The sequence below is a fragment of the Mytilus trossulus genome, chromosome 5 (assembly GCF_036588685.1).
Source record: "Mytilus trossulus isolate FHL-02 chromosome 5, PNRI_Mtr1.1.1.hap1, whole genome shotgun sequence".
NCBI classification, from domain to species: domain Eukaryota; kingdom Metazoa; phylum Mollusca; class Bivalvia; order Mytilida; family Mytilidae; genus Mytilus; species Mytilus trossulus.
In genome coordinates this window covers 78,366,577-78,383,644 of record NC_086377.1, presented here as the reverse complement: position 1 = coordinate 78,383,644, position 17,068 = coordinate 78,366,577, and the positions used below count along the sequence as shown (strand labels likewise).

The window sequence follows — 17,068 nt, the reverse complement described above, 5'->3', positions numbered from 1 at the left end:
CTACTAACACAACTACCATCTAATCACATTCTACCAACACACCTTACACCAACCATACACTACTGTTACAACTACCATCTAATCACATTCTACCAACACACCCTACATCAATCATACACTACTGACACAACTACCATCTAATCACATTCCACCAACACACCCTAACCAACCCTACACTACTGTCACAACTACCATCTAATCACATTCTACCAACACAGCTGATACCAGTCATACCCTACCAACACAACTACCATGTAATTACATTCTATCAACACACCCTACACCAATCATACACTACCAACTCAACTACCATCTAATCACATTCTATCAACACACCCTACACCAATCATACACTACCAACACAACTACCATCTAATAACATTCCACCAACACATCTTACACCAATCATACACTACTGACACAACTACCATCTAATCACCTTCTATCAAAACACCCTACACCAATCAAACACTACCAACACAACTACCATCTAATCACATTCCACCATTACACCCTACACCAATCCTACACTATTAACAAAACTACCATCTAATCACATTCTACCAACACACCCTACACTAATCCTACACTACCAACACAACTACCATCTAATCGCATTCCACCAACACATCTTACACCAACCATACACTACTAACACAACTACCGTGTAATCACATTCTACTAACACACCCTACACCAATCCTACACTACTGACACAACTACCATCTAATCACATTAAACCAACACACAATACACCAATCCTACACTACTGACACAACTACCATCTAATCACATTTCACCAACACACCCTACACCAACCATACACTACTGACACAACTACCATCTAATCACATTCTACCAACACACCTGACACCAATCATACACTACCAACACAGCTACCATCTAATCACATTCCACCAAAACACCCTACATCAATCATACACTAGTTACTCAACTACCATCTAATCATATTCCATCAACACACCTGACACCAATCATACACTACTGACAAAACTACCATCTAATCACATTCCACCAAAACACCCTACATCAATCATACACTAGTGACACAACTACCATCTAATCACATTCTACCAACACACCTTACAGCAACCATACACTACCAACACAACTACCATCTAATCACATTTTACCAACACATCTTACACCAACCATACACTACGGTTACAACTACCATCTAATCACATTCTACCAACACATCTTACACCAACCATACACTACTGTTACAACTACCATCTAATCACATTCTACCAACACACCTTACACCAACCATACACTACCAACACAACTACCATCTAATCACATTCTACCAACACACCTTACACCAATCATACACTACCAACACAACTACCATCTAATCACATTCTACCAACACACCTTACACCAACAATACACTACTGACACAACTACCATCTAATCACATTCTACCAACACACCTTACATTAACCATACACTACTGACACAACTACCATCTAATCACATTCTACCAACACATCTTAAACCAACTATTCACTACCAACACAACTACCATCTAATCACCTTCTAAAAACACACCTTAAACCAACCATACACTACCAACACAACTACCATCTAATCACATTCTACCAACACACTTTACACCAACCATACACTACCAACACAACTACCATGTAATCACATTCTACCAACACACCTTACACCAACCATACACTACCAACACAACTACTATCTAATCACATTCTACCAACACACCTTACACCAACCATACACTACCAACACAACTACCATCTAATCACATTCTACCAACACACTTTACACCAACCATACACTACCAACACAACTATCATCTAATCACATTCTACCAACACACCTTACACCAACCATACCTTACCAACACAACTACCATCTTATCACATTATACCAACACACCTTACACCAACCATACACTTCTGACACAACTACCATATAATCACATTCTACCAACACACCTTACAGCAACCATACACTACCAACACAACTACCATCTAATCACATTTTACCAACACATCTTACACCAACCATACACTACGGTTACAACTACCATCTAATCACATTCTACCAACACATCTTACACCAACCATACACTACTGTTACAACTACCATCTAATCACATTCTACCAACACACCTTACAGCAACCATACACTACCAACACAACTACCATCTAATCACATTCTACCAACACACCTTACACCAACAATACACTACTGACACAACAACCATCTAATCACATTCTACCAACACACCTTACACCAACCATACACTACCAACACAACTACCATGTAATCACATTCTACCAACACACCTTACACCAACCATACACTACCAACACAAATACCATCTAATCACATTCTACCAACACACCTTACATTATCCATACACTACTGACACACCATCCATCTAATCACATTCTACCAACACATCTTAAACCAACTATACACTACCAACACAACTACCATCTAATCACATTCTACCAACACACCTTAAACCAACCATACACTACCAACACAACTACCATCTAATCACATTCTACCAACACACTTTACACCAACCATACACTACCAACACAACTACCATCTAATCACATTCTACCAACACACCTTACACCAACCATACCTTACCAACACAACTACCATCTTATCACATTCTACCAACACACCTTACACCAACCATACACTACTGACACAACTACCATCTAATCACATTTTACCAACACACCTTACACCAACCATACACTACCAACACAACTACCATCTAATCACATTCTACCAACACACCTTACACCAACCATACACTACCAACACATATACCATCTAATTACATTCTACCAACACACCTTACACCAACCATACACTACTGACACAACTACCATCTAATCACATTCTACCAACACACCTTACACCAACCATACACTACCAACACAATTACCATCTAATCACATTCTACCAACACACCCTACACCAATCCTCCACTACCAACACAACTACCATCTAATCACATTCTACCAACACACCTTACACCAACCATACACTACTGACACAACTACCATCTAATCACATTCTACCAACACACCTTACACAAACCATACACTACTGACACAACTACCATCTAATCACATTCTACCAACACTTCTTACACCCACCATACACTACCAACACAACTACCATCTAATCACATTCTACCAACACACCTTACACCAACCATACACTACCAACACAACTACCATCTAATCACATTCTACCAACACACCTTACACCAACCATACACTACTGACACAACTACCATCTAATCACATTCTACAAACCCACCCTACACCAACCATACACTACCAACACAACTTCCATGTAATCACATTCTACCAACACACCTTACACCAACCATACACTACCAACACAACTACCATCTAATCACATTCTACCAACACACCTTACACCAACCATACATTATTAACACAACTACCACTAATCACATTCTACCAACACACCTTACACCAACAATACACTACTAACACAACTACCATCTAATCACATTCTACCAACACACCTTACACCAACCATACACTATTAACACAACTACCACTAATCACATTCTACCAACACATCTTACACCCACCATACACTACCAACACAACTACCATCTAATCACATTCTACCAACACACCTTACACCAACCATACACTACCAACACAGCTATCATCTAATCACATTCTACCAACACATCTTACACCAACCATACACTACTGTTACAACTACCATCTAATCACATTCTACCAACTCACCTTACACCAACCATACACTACCAACACAACTACCATCTAATCACATTCTACCAACACACATTACACCAACCATACACTACCAACACAACTACCATCCAATCACATTATACCAACACATCTTACACCAACCATACACTACGGTTAAACCTACCATCTAATCACATTCTACCAACACATATTACACCAATCATACACTACTGTTACAACTACCATTTAATCACATTCTACCAACACACCTTACACCAACCATACACTACTGACACAACTACCATCTAATCACATTCTACCAACACACCTTACACCAACCATACACTACCAACACAACTACCATGTAATCACATTCTACCAACAAACCTTACACCAACCATACACTACCAACACAACTACCATCTAATCACATTCTACCAACACACCTTACATTAACCATACACTACTGACAAAACTACCATCTAATCACATTCTACCAACACATCTTAAACCAACTATACACTACCAACACAACTACCATCTAATCACCTTCTACCAACACACCTTACACCAACCATACACAACCAACACAACTACCATCTAATCACATTCTACCAACACACTTTACACCAACCATACACTACCAACACAACTACCATCTAATCACATTCTACCAACACACCTTACACCAACCATACCTTACCAACACAACTACCATCTTATCACATTATACCAACACACCTTACACCAACCATACACTTCTGACACAACTACCATCTAATCACATTCTACCAACACACCTTACAGCAACCATACACTACCAACACAACTACCATCTAATCACATTTTACCAATACATCTTACACCAACCATACACTACGGTTACAACTACCATCTAATCACATTCTACCAACACATCTTACACCAACCATACACTACTGTTACAACTACCATCTAATCACATTCTACCAACACACCTTACACCAACCATACACTACCAACACAACTACCATCTAATCACATTCTACCAACACACCTTACACCAATCATACACTACCAACACAACTACCATCTAATCACATTCTACCAACACACCTTACACTAACAATACACTACTGACACAACTACCATCTAATCACATTCTACCAACACACCTTACATTAACCATACACTACTGACACAACTACCATCTAATCACATTCTACCAACACATCTTAAACCAACTATTCACTACCAACACAACTACCATCTAATCACCTTCTAAAAACACACCTTAAACCAACCATACACTACCAACACAACTACCATCTAATCACATTCTACCAACACACTTTACACCAACCATACACTACCAACACAACTACCATGTAATCACATTCTACCAACACACCTTACACCAACCATACACTACCAACACAACTACTATCTAATCACATTCTACCAACACACCTTACACCAACCATACACTACCAACACAACTACTATCTAATCACATTCTACCAACACACTTTACACCAACCATACACTACCAACACAACTATCATCTAATCACATTCTACCAACACACCTTACACCAACCATACCTTACCAACACAACTACCATCTTATCACATTATACCAACACACCTTACACCAACCATACACTTCTGACACAACTACCATCTAATCACATTCTACCAACACACCTTACAGCAACCATACACTACCAACACAACTACCATCTAATCACATTTTACCAACACATCTTACACCAACCATACACTACGGTTACAACTACCATCTAATCACATTCTACCAACACATCTTACACCAACCATACACTACTGTTACAACTACCATCTAATCACATTCTACCAACACACCTTACACCAACCATACACTACCAACACAACTACCATCTAATCACATTCTACCAACACACCTTACAGCAACCATACACTACCAACACAACTACCATCTATTCACATTCTACCAACACACCTTACACCAACAATACACTACTGACACAACAACCATATAATCACATTCTACCAACACACCTTACACCAACCATACACTACCAACACAACTACCATGTAATCACATTCTACCAACACACCTTACACCAACCATACACTACCAACACAACTACCATCTAATCACATTCTACCAACACACCTTACATTAACCATACACTACTGACACACCATCCATCTAATCACATTCTACCAACACATCTTAAACCAACTATACACTACCAACACAACTACCATCTAATCACCTTCTAAAAACACACCTTAAACCAACCATACACTACCAACACAACTACCATCTAATCACATTCTACCAACACACTTTACACCAACCATACACTACCAACACAACTACCATCTAATCACATTCTACCAACACACCTTACACCAACCATACCTTACCAACACAACTACCATCTTATCACATTCTACCAACACACCTTACACCAACCATACACTACTGACACAACTACCATCTAATCACATTTTACCAACACACCTTACACCAACCATACACTACCAACACAACTACCATCTAATCACATTCTACCAACACACCTTACACCAACCATACACTACCAACACATATACCATCTAATTACATTCTACCAACACACCTTACACCAACCATACACTACTGACACAACTACCATCTAATCACATTCTACCAACACACCTTACACCAACCATACACTACCAACACAATTACCATCTAATCACATTCTACCAACACACCTTACACCAACCATACACTATTGACACAACTACCATCTAATCACATTCTACCAACACACCTTACACCAACCATAAACTACTGACACAACTATCATCTAATCACATTCTACCAACACACCTTACACCAACCATACACTACCAACACAACTACCATCTAATCACATTCTACCAACACACCTTACATTAACCATACACTACTGACACAACTACCATCTAATCACATTCTACCAACACATCTTAAACCAACTATACACTACCAACACAACTACCATCTAATCACCTTCTACCAACACACCTTAAACCAACCATACACTACCAACACAACTACCATCTAATCACATTCTACCAACACACTTTACACCAACCATACACTACCAACACAACTACCATCTAATCACATTCTACCAACACACCTTACACCAACCATACCTTACCAACACAACTACCATCTTATCACATTCTACCAACACACCTTACAACAACCATACACTACTGACACAACTACCATCTAATCACATTTTACCAACACACCTTACACCAACCATACACTACCAACACAACTACCATCTAATCACATTCTACCAACACACCTTACACCAACCATACACTACCAACACAACTACCATGTAATCACATTCTACCAACACACCTTACACCAACCATACACTACTGACACAACTACCATCTAATCACATTCTACCAACACACCTTACACCAACCATACACTACTGACACAACTACCATCTAATCACATTCCACCATCACACCCTACACCAATCATACACTACTGTTACAACTACCATCTAATCACATTCTACCAACACACCTTACACCAACTATACACTACCAACACAACTACCATCTAATCCCATTATACAAACACATCTTACACCAACCATACACTACGGTTACAACTACCATCTAATCACATTTTACCAACACATCTTACACCAACCATACACTACTGTTACAACTACCAACTAATCACATTCTACCAACACACCTTACACCAACCATACACTACCAACACAACTACCATCTAATCACATTCTACCAACACACCTTACACCAACCACACACTTCTAACACAACTACCATCTAATCACATTCTACCAACACATCTCATACCAACCATACACTACGGTTACAACTACCATCTAATCACATTCTTCCAACACACCTTACACCAACCATACACTACCAACACAACTACCATCTAATCACATTCTACCAACACACCTTACACCAACCATACACTACCAACACAACTACCATCTAATCATATTCTACCAACACACCTTACACCAACCATACACTACTGACACAACTACCATATAATCACATTCTACCAACACACCTTACACCAACCATACACTAACGACACAACTACCATCTAATCACATTCTACCAACACACCTTACACCAACCATACACTACTCACACAATTACCATCTAATCAGATTCTACCAACACACCTTACACCAACCATACACTACCAACACAACTACCATCTATTTACATTATACCAACACATCTTACACCAACCATAGACTACTGTTACAACTACCATCTAATCACATTCTACCAACACACCTTACACCAACTATACACTACCAACACAACTACCATCTAATCACATTATACCAACACATCTTACACCAACCATACACTACGGTTACAACTACCATCTAATCACATTTTACCAACACATCTTACACCAACCATACACTACTGTTACAACTACCAACTAATCACATTCTACCAACACACCTTACACCAACCATACACTACCAACACAACTACCATCTAATCACATTCTACCAACACACCTTACAATAACCACACACTTATAACACAACTACCATCTAATCACATTCTACCAACACACCTTACACCAACCATACACTACGGTTACAACTACCATCTAATCACATTTTACCAACACATCTTACACCAACCATACACTACTGTTACAACTACCATCTAATCACATTCTACCAACACACCTTACACCAACCATACACTACCAACACAACTACCATCTAATCACATTCTACCAACACACTTTACACCAACCATACACTACTGACACAACTACCATGTAATCACATTCTACCAACACACCTTACACCAACCATACACTACCAACACAACTACCATCTAATCACATTCTACCAACACACCTTACACCAGCCATACACTACTGACACAACTACCATCTAATCACATTTTACCAACACACCTTACACCAACCATACACTACTGACACAACTACCATATAATCACATTCTACCAACACACCTTACACCAACCATACACTATTGACACAACTACCATCTAATCATATTCTACTGACACACCTTACACCAACCATACACTACCAACATAACTACCATCTAATCACATTCTACCAACACACTTTACACCGACCATACACTACTGACACAACTACCATGTAATCACATTCTACCAACACACCTTACACCAACCATACACTACTATCACAACTACCATCTAATCATATTCTACCAACACACCTTACAACAACCATACCTTACACTGATCATACCTTACCAACACAACTACCATCTACTTACATTCTACCAACACAACTTACACCAACCATACACTACTGACACAACTACCATCTAATCACATTCCACCAACAAACCCTACACCAACCATACCTTACACTGATCATACCTTACCAACACAACTACCATCTACTCACATTCTACCAACACAACTTACACCAACCATACACTACTGACACAACTACCATCTAATCACATTCCACCAGCAAACCCTACACCAACCATACCTTACACTGATCATACCTTACCAACACAACTACTATCTTCTAACATTCTACCAACACACCTTACACCAACCATACACTACCAACACAAGAACCATCTAATCACATTCCACCAACACACCTTACACCAACCATACCTTACCATCACAACTACCATCTAATCACATTCCACCAACAAACCCTACACCAACCATACCTTACACTGATCATACCTTACCAACACAACTACCATCTACTTACGATCTACCAACACACCTTACACCAACCATACACTACCAACACAAGAACCATCTAATCACATTCCACCAACACACCTTACACCAACCATACCTTACCATCACAACTACCATCTAATCAAATTTCCACCAACAAACCCTACACCAACCATACCTTATTCTGATCATACCTTACCAAGACAACTACCATCTACTCACATTCTACCAACACACCTTACACCAACCATACACTACCAACACAAGAACCATCTAATCACATTCCACCAAGACATCTTACACCAACCATACCTTACCATCACAACTACCATCTATTCACATTCCACCAACAAACCCTACACCAACCATACCTTACACTGATCATACCTTACCAACACATCTACCATCTACTCACATTATACCAACACACCTTACATCAACCATACACAACCAACACAAGAACCATCTAATCACATTCCACCAACACACCTTATACAAACCATACCTTACCATCACAACTACCATCTAATCACATTCCACCAACAAACCCTACACCAACCATACCTTACACTGATCATACCTTACTTTCACAACTACCATCTAATCACATTCCACCAACACACCTTACACCAACCATACCTTACCATCACAACTACCATCTAATCACATTCCACCAACAAACCCTACACCAACCATACCTTACACTGATCATACCTTACCAACACAACTACCATCTAATCACATTCCAACAACACACCTTACACCAACCATATCTTACCAACACAACTACCATCTAATCACATTCCACCAACACACCTTACACCAACCATACCTTACCATCACAACTACCATCTAATCACATTCCACCAACAAACCCTACACCAACCATACCTTACACTGATCATGCCTTACCAACACAACTACCATCTAATCACATTCCACCAACACACCTTACACCAACCATACCTTACCAACACAACTACCATATAATCACATTCCACCAACACACCTTACACCAACCATACCTTACACTGATCATACCTTACTAACACAACTACCATCTACTCACATTCTACCAACACACTTCACATCAACCATACACTACCAACACAAGAACCATCTAATCACATTCCACCAACACACCTTACACCAACCATACCTTACCATCACAACTACCATCTAATCACAATCTACCAACACACCTTACACCAACCATACCTTACCAACACAAATACCATCTAATCACATTCCACCAACACACTTTACACCAACCATACCTTACCAACACAACTACCATCTAATCACATTCCACCAACACACCTTACACCAACCATACCTTACCAACACAACTACCATCTAATCACATTCTACCAACACACCTTACACCAACCATACCTTACCAACACAACTACCATCTAATCACATTCCACCAACACACCTTAAACCAACCATACCTTACCAACACAACTACCATCTAATCATATTCTACCAACACACCTTACACCAACCATACCTTACCAACACAACTACCATCTAATCACATTCCACCAACACACCTTACACCAACCATACCTTACCAACACAACTACCATCTAATCACATTCTAACAACACACCTTACACCAACCATACCTTACCAACACAACTACCATCTAATCACATTCCACCAACACACCTTACACCAACCATACCTTACCAACACAACTACCATCTAATCACATTCTATTAACACACCTTACACCAACCATACCTTACCAACACAACTACCATCTAATCACATTCCACCAACACACCTTACACCAACCATACCTTACCAACACAACTACCATCTAATCACATTCCACCAACACACCTTACACCAACCATACCTTACCAACACAACTACCATCTAATCACATTCTACCAATACACCTTACACCAACCATACCTTACCAACACAACTACCATCTAATCACATTCTACCAACACACCTTACACCAACCATACCTTACCAACACAACTACCATCTAATCACATTCTACCAACACACCTTACACCAACCATACCTTATTCCATTCATTATCTTTGTCTTTTGACCTGTATTTAGCTTTTAGAGAATAAAACTTTTTATTAAGATTGAAACTGAATATTACCTCCAATGATTTCACCCAAGGACTGCATCCTTGACCTATAAACCATTTTGTTGTCTCAATATATCCATTCCGAGCAGCATAATGTAAAGGTGTTTCTCCATTCTATAACAATAGAATAATATAAACATGTTAATGGTGTGTGATAACAAAATCATGAGAGAAGTCAAACAATTTACCAAATGTAAGAAATATAACATTGGGTGAGAAAATATCCAATTATATTTGCGTATAAACTATTTAATGGTAGATTAAGATAAATAAATTCAATGTATATTTTCTGATTCAGTGAAACAAAACAGGTAAAAAAATAGTAAACTCTTAATTATATAAGTGTAACAAGTCAAATAATAGCAACCCTCACTTTATATAAGTCAAACAAATATTTGTTGTCCATTTAACATGTATGATAAAAAAAAACATGAGTTTATCATGTTTATGTTGATTCAGTAGAATGATCAAAGTTAAAAAAAAACTTTTTTTAAGAAACATTAAAACGAATAATATTTTCTGATTCAGTACGAAGAGACAAATATAATTCTGTCAAGTATTTGTTATTTTTAAAAGATGTTTTACATTAGATCTGTAGAATTAACATTATCTAACTAAAGAAATTAACAGAACCTATTCTCATCAACTTCTCATTAAAATCAGATGTTTATAAAATAATTTTTTGTCAAGAAACAAAATAAAACCTTAACTATCTGATTCAGTTCTGTGTTACGAATAAAATGAGACCCCACTTTATATAATTCTAACAAATATTCGTTGTCCATTAAACCTGTCTGATTAACAACATGATTGTGTGTAGATTCTGTATAAAGTTGTGTTTGGTCAGAGTAAGGTGATTATATCTATCATTACCCTGGTGGATGTAGCGTCTAACTGACTTCCGTGAGTGACTAGGTAAGTCACCACCTCCAGTTGTCCGGTACCAGCTGCAAACATTAATGGTGTCATTCCATACTGTAATATCAACATATAACAGACATCAAAACTTGTGTCATAAACTGGACAATGTTGTGTAATAAATATAAACAAAATATATATCACATGAATCAGTGGTCAAAACTCAATAAAATCACTTGTATTTATATTCTATATAAACAATAAATAAACAACATGTTTTATTGTGAGATGTCAGAACTTCCATCAGAATTGTCAAGTAAAAAAAAAACCATTTTTTAAGAAACATTAAAACGAGTTATATTTTCTGATTCAGTATGAAGAGACGAGAAAAATAAGACCCCTCTTTATATAATTCTGTCAAGTATTGGTTATTTTTAAAAGATGTTTTACATTAAATCTCTAGAATTAAAATTATCTGACTAAAGATGTTAACACAACTTGATCTCTTCAACTTCTCATTAAAATCAGATGTTTACAAAATATTTTTTTGTCAATCTTAAACAAAATAAAACCTTAACTATCTGATTCCGTTCTGTGTTACGAATAAAATGAGACCCCACTTTATATAATTCTAACAAATATTTGTTGTCCATTAAACCTTGTCTGATTAACAACATGATTTCGTGTAGATTCTGTATAAAGTGATGTTTGGTCAGAGAAAGGTGATTATATCTGTCATTACCGTGGATTTAGCTTCTAATTGACTTCCGTGAGTGACTAGGAAAGTCACCACCTCCAGGCGTCCTGCCATAGCCGCCCACATTAATGGTGTCAGTCCATCCTGTAATATCAACATATAACAGACATCCAAACTTGTGTTATAAACTGGACAATGTTGTGTAATAAATAGAAACAAAATATAAATCACATGAATCAGTGGTCAAAACTGAAAAAAATGACCAGTCACACTTGTATTTATATTCTATATAAACAACAAATAAACAACATGTTTTATTGTGAGATGTCAGAACTTCCATCAGAACTGTCAGGATAAAAAAAAAATTTTTCTAGAAACATAAACAATATTTATATCAATGGACTCAGCTGGACAAAACAATTAAAATGAGACCCCACTTTATATAATTCTATCAAATATTTGTTGTCTATTAAACCTGTTTGACTAACAATGATAACATAGAATGATCAAAAGTTAAAAAAAAAACTTTTTTCAAGAAACATTAAAACGAGTTATATTTTCTGATTCAGTACGAAGAGACAAGAAAAATGAGACCCCACTTTATATAATTCTGTCAAATATTTGTTATTTTTAAAAGATGTTTTATATTAGATCTGTCGAATTAACATTATCTGACTTAAGATGTTAACACAACTTATTCTCATCAACTTATTAAAATCAGATGTTTACAAAATAATTTTTCATCAGGAAACAAAATAAAACCTTAACTATCTGATTCCGTTCTGTGTAACCAATAAAATGAGACCCCACTTTATATAATTCTAACAAATATTTGTTGTCCATTAAACCTGTCTGATTAACAACATAATTTTGTGTAGATTCTGTATAAAGTGATGTTTTGTAAGAGTAAGTTGATTATATCTATCATTACCTTGGATAAACCTTCTAACTGACTGCCCTGACTGACTAGGTAAGTCACCACCTCCAGGTGTCCGTTCTCAGCTGCCATTATTAATGGTGTCCTTCCCATCTGTAATATCAACATATAACAGACATCAAAAATTGTGTCATAAAATGGACACTGTTGTGTCAAAATATATATCACATGAATCAGTGGTCAAAAGTGAATAAAATGACCAGTCACACTTTTATTTATATTCTACATAAACAACAAATAAACATCATGTTTTATTGTGATATGTCAAAATTTCCATCAGAAATGTCAGGTTAAAAAAAAACTTTTTTCTAGAAACATAAACAATATTTATATCAATGGACTCAGCTAGACAAGACAATTAAAATGAGACCCCACTTTATATAATTCTAACAAATATTTGTTGTCTATTAAATCTGTCTGATTAACAATGATTACATAGACTCATCAAAACTTGAAAAAAATAAATTTCAAGAAACATAAAAACGAGTTATATTTTCTGATTCAGTATGAAGAGACGAGAAAAATAAGACCCCACTTTATATAATTCTGACAAGTATTTGTTATTTTTAAAAGATGTTTTACATTAAATCTGTAGAATTAACATTATCTAACCAAATATGTTAACACAATTTGTTTTCATTAACTTCTCATTAAAATCAAATGTTTACAAATAATTTTTCGTCAAGAAACAAAATAAAACCTTTATTATCTGATTCAGTTCTGTGTTACGAAAAAAAATGAGATCCCACTTTATATTATTCTAACAATAATGCGTGGTCCATTAAACCTGTCTGATTAACAACATCATATTGTGTAGATTCTGTATAACGTGATGTTTGGTCAGAGTAAGCTTAGAAAATATTTAGTGGTATTTCCGTGTAAAATGTTGGCTGCTCCATATCTTATGAGTTGTTGTGTATAAGGGTGATATAGCAATGGTGTGTGTTTGTGGTGAGTATATTAAAATGTAATAGAGCAATGATTGTGGTGAGTATAACGATAATATAGCAATGGTGTATGTTTGTGGTGAGTATAAGGGTAATATAGCAATGGTGTATGTTTGTGGTGAATGTAAGGGTAATATAGCAATGGTGTATGTGGTGAGTACAAGGGTAATATAGCAATGGTGTATGTTTGTGGTGAGTATAAGGGTAATATATCAATGGTGTATGTTTGTGGTGAGTTTAAGGGTAATATAGCAAAGGTACACGTTTATGGTGAGTATAAGGGTAATATAGCAATGATGTATATTTGTGGTGAGTATAAGGGTAATATAGCAATGGTGTATGTTTGTGGTGAGTATACATGGTATAAGGGTAATATAGCAATGGTGTATGTTTGTGGTTAGTATACATGGTATAAGGGTAATATAGCAATGGTGTATGTGTGTGGTGAGTATAAGGGCAATATAGCAATGGTGTATGTATGTGGTGAGTATAAGGGTAATATAGCAATGGTGTATGTTTGTGGTGAGTATAAGGGTAATATAGCAATGGTGTATGTTTGTGCTGAGTATATAAGGGTAATATAGCAATGGTGTGTGTGTGTGGTGAGTATAAGGGCAATATAGCAATGGTGTATGTTTTTGGTGAGTATAACGGTAATATAGCAATGGTGTATGTTTGTGCTGAGTATAAGGGTAATATAGCAATGGTGTATGTTTGTGCTGAGTATAAGGGTAATATAGCAATGGTGTATGTTTGTGCTGAGTATAAGGGTAATATAGCAATGGTGTATGTTTGTGGTGAGTGTAAGGGTAATATAGCAATGGTGTCACATGTCATGTTCAGTACAGGAGTGGTAAATGAGTGTTGTATAATCAGGTGTCACATGTCATGTTCAGTACAACAGTGGTAAATGAAAGTTGTATGATCAGGTAGCACATGTCATGTTTATGACTGGATTGGTTAACTCAATGTTGTCTGATCAGGTGTCACATGTCATGTTCAGTACAAGAGTGGTAATGCATGTTGTATGATCAGGTGTCAAATGTCATGTTTAGTACTGGAGTGGTTAATGAATGTTGTATAATCAGGTGTCACATGTCATGTTCAGTACAGAAGAGGTAAATGTATGTGGTATGATGTGTGTTACATGTCATGTTCATTACAGGTGTGGTAAATGTATGTTGTATAATCAGGTGTCACATGTCATGTTCAGTACAAGAGTGGTAAATGAAAGTTGTATGATCAGGTGTCACATGTCATGTTCAGTACAAGAGTGGTAAATGAAAGTTGTGTGATCAGGTAGCACATGTCATGTTCAGTACAAGAGTGGTAATGCATGTTGTATGATCAGGTGGCACATGTGCTGTTCAGTACAAGAGTGATTAATGAATGTTGTATGATCAGGTGTCACATGTCATGTTTAGTACTGGAGTGGTAAATGAATGTTGTATGATCAGTTGTCACATGTCATGTTCAGTACAGAAGTAAATGTATGTGGTATGATCTGGTGTTACATGTCGTGTTCATTACAGGTGTGGTAAATGTATGTTGTATAATCAGGGGTCACATGTCATGTTCAGTATAGGAGTAGTAAATGTATGTTGTAAAATCAAGGGTCACATGTCATGTTCAGTACAAGAGTGGTAAATGCATGTTTTATGATCAGGTGTCACATGTCATGTTCAGTATAGGAGTAGTAAATGTATGTTGTAGAATCAGGTGTCACATGACATGTTTAGAACAGGAGTGGTCAATGAAAGTTGTATGATCAGGTGTCAAGTCTCAAGTCATGGTATTCATCAGTGTAATAAAGTAAATCACGCTATTTCAGTTGTATACAGTAAGAAAGTATCAGACAGCAACCCTTTATCATACAAACTGGAGTGGTATTCATCAGTGTAATAAAGTAAATCACACTATTTCAGATGTATACAGTTATGATGTATCAGAC

General features: G+C 36.8%; 1 protein-coding gene across 1 annotated transcript in view; it reads right to left on the bottom strand.

Annotated features, from left to right (window-relative positions):
* LOC134718332 (uncharacterized) overlaps positions 1 to 17,068 on the bottom strand; it is a 248,398-nt gene that overhangs the window by 54,459 nt on the left and 176,871 nt on the right. The window lies entirely within an intron of this gene.